Raw genomic sequence first — 2,988 nt, 5'->3', positions numbered from 1 at the left:
AGAATGTCCACACCTTTATCTCCGTGGTTCTGCCAGGCATCCGTGGCTGCTCTAATCCTTCTCCTGCTTGGTCTCACCCAAGATGGTGGCTCCTGGAGCAGCTGAGCCTCTTGAATTAGAAAGCAATGGATTTCTTGCTTCAGCTACAAATTCCCCTAGCTGTAAGCCTTCCAACCTTCTAAATATTCCATTATATGTGGTTCAGAGTTCTGGGACCATCCCCTGAAACTGCTCGGTCCAGTATTCTGTGTTGTTACTGACAGAGCTCCTCACTGCACGTCTACCCAATCCGCCATTTTGTTTGTTCTCCAATACCACATCTTTAATGATATAAATATTATTGTTGTTGTTGTTAAGTGCCACTGAGTTGGTTCTGACCCACAGCAACCCTGTATAGGGTTTCTGAGGAGCAGCTGGTGAGCTTGAACTGCTGACCTTGCCGTTCAAATGGCTTTGCAGTCTGGTGCATTAACCCACAGCACCACACCAGGACTCCATATATTATTATACAGACTCTTTATTCAGTAAACACAAGATAAAGAGAAATGTAGATCACCTGGGGGAGGGAAATCATAAAGACCATGATGAGTTTCCAAATTTCTGTGTCTACGTGGTGACTTTTTATGGAGCACAGAGAACAGAGGCATCTCCTCCCACAACCATGCCTGAGTGTAGAAGCCCTGCATCACCCAGGGATTATAGAAAGCAGGGAGGGCTGACTGCAGACAGGAGAGCTTACAGTCTGAGGTTCTCCGGGGATTTGACATCACAGCTAAGCAACCATTAAGGGGTGTGTCCAGCAAAGTTCTGTGAAGGCTGCCTGGAGAAAGTGGTCCCGAACTTACTTTAAATATACTGTTTTTAACTCTGAAAGTTCAGCTGTCAGATGTGTGTGAGGTATTCAAGAAAAATTGGCATCTGAATGCCTAAACCTAGGCACAAGATGGAATGGAGTTCTGCTAGGCTGGAGTTCTTCACAGGCAATAAGCCTTCTCATTTCATGTTCTGCAGCAGTAGCAAGAGCTGTCCTGTGAGAATTTCATTGAGAAACCATTCCCCATCCACCCTCTCGTTCTGATTTTGCACCTTCAGACTTTCTTTTGTTCCCCAAACTCAAAGAACATTTCAAAAGAACATGATTTGGGTCCCTTGAGGATGCCCAAACCACTGTTTCGATGTGGTATAAATGAAGCAAAGATGAAAACACTGTGTTCAGAAGTATATAGGCCTCATGTTTTGATATTTTTGTTTAATAAAGTTTCTATGATTTTGTAAGAGTACTTTTTTACTTACTCTTATATGTATATATGGTATATTCTGACCATAATATTTATAAACTGTGGAGTGAAATGTCATTGAACTTCTAAATCTTTGAAAGATTTCGGCAGTGCAACAGGTTTCTTTATATATGGCTTTTCTGCCCCTAGATTTCCAGTTTTCCCAATATGATTTGCCAGTGTCCATTCTTGCAAAGGGATTGGATAGTTTAGTATGCAAACAAGATGCATCAAGTCCTTGCAAAGACTGAACAATGCAAATAAGGTGGATCAAACCCTTGCAGGGATTGGACTGTGTACTATGCAAATAAGGTGTCTGTGACTTACTGAGGGGATGGGTGCATTTGTGGTCTTAGTGGGAGGAGTAAACACCAATCCCACAAAGGCTGAGGGGGACCTCACTACCACCAAGAAGAAAAACCTGAGCGGATCCAGGGTCCCTGTGCGGAGAACCCCCTAGACCTAGGAGACAGAGCTGTAACACCGGGGATGGGGCAATATGGCATGAGACACAGCAAGACAGTACAAATGGCAAGAACCAAGAGACTAGCAGAAGCTGAATACAGTGGGCTCACAGAAGGCGGGAACTGTAATGAGCTTGTTGCCCTACAGTGCCTAAGTATCTTTAGGCAGGAGGCTTGCTGGTGCAGTGGGGGGGCCTCTGACACATCACAGTGGAGTCAAAACATCTGGTAACACTTGCCCAAGCAGGGTCCAGCAACAGAGCCCAGGCCTAAGTGGGGACCAGGGGCAGAGCTCCAAAAAGGAGCTGAGGGCTGTCTTGGTTGGAAGTTGTTTTGATTAATGAGTTGCCTCCTGATTTGTTCCTGCTGTCTCCAAGCTGATTCTGAATCCAAGTTGTAACCTAGTAAAACCACATATTCGTGAGTATGGTCTGTGGATTCGGTGTAACCTACGATGAGTTATCAAGCCCAGCAGAGAAAGAGAGGGCGCCAAAGGAGAATAGTTGCTGCCCGGATTGGGTGAAAGTTTGGAGAGAGGAGTTCTGTCTAACCTCCACTTTATAGGAATCAGCTTTGTCCTGATGCTGATAGTGATTCTCCCTGGCATTAGGCAATTTCTGGTGCCACTATATCTGTCACATGAGAGAACTCATGATTCAGTAATATTGAGTGAAAAAAGTCAGATACATTAAAGTATATATTGTCAGGCTCCATTTATGTGAAACTCAAAAACACCCCGCCTCAAAAAAACCCAACACTCTTGCTGTCAAGTCAATGCTAACTCAGCGACCCTATTGGTCAGACTAGAACTGCCCCATATGGTTTCCATAGCTGTAATCTTTACTGAGCAGACTGCCACAGCCTTCTCCCATGAAGCAGCCACCTGGTGGCTTTGAACTGCTGACCTTTGGGCTAGCAACAGAGCACTTGACCACTACCCCGCCAAGACAATCTGCAACATGGATAGTAGCTATCTTTGCTGGGAGTATTGGCTGTAAGGAAACATGGGGGACACATGCTAGGAACATTCTATATCTTCTGCTTGTGGGCAAGTGTATGGAGAGAGGAGTGGTGCAAATGTTTAATCACTTGTTTACTAGTTGAAAGGTTGGTAGTTCAAACCCACCCAAAGACAATTCAGAAGGCCAACCTGGAGATCCACTTCCGGAGGGCCACAGCCTTGAAGACCCCACGGAGCTGTTCTACTCTGGGCATGTGGGGTCACCAGGTCAGAATCTACTGGATGA

This window comes from Chrysochloris asiatica, unplaced genomic scaffold (genome assembly GCF_000296735.1).
Source record: "Chrysochloris asiatica unplaced genomic scaffold, ChrAsi1.0 scaffold00034, whole genome shotgun sequence".
NCBI classification, from domain to species: domain Eukaryota; kingdom Metazoa; phylum Chordata; class Mammalia; order Afrosoricida; family Chrysochloridae; genus Chrysochloris; species Chrysochloris asiatica.
Note: the sequence above shows the minus strand (reverse complement) of the source record.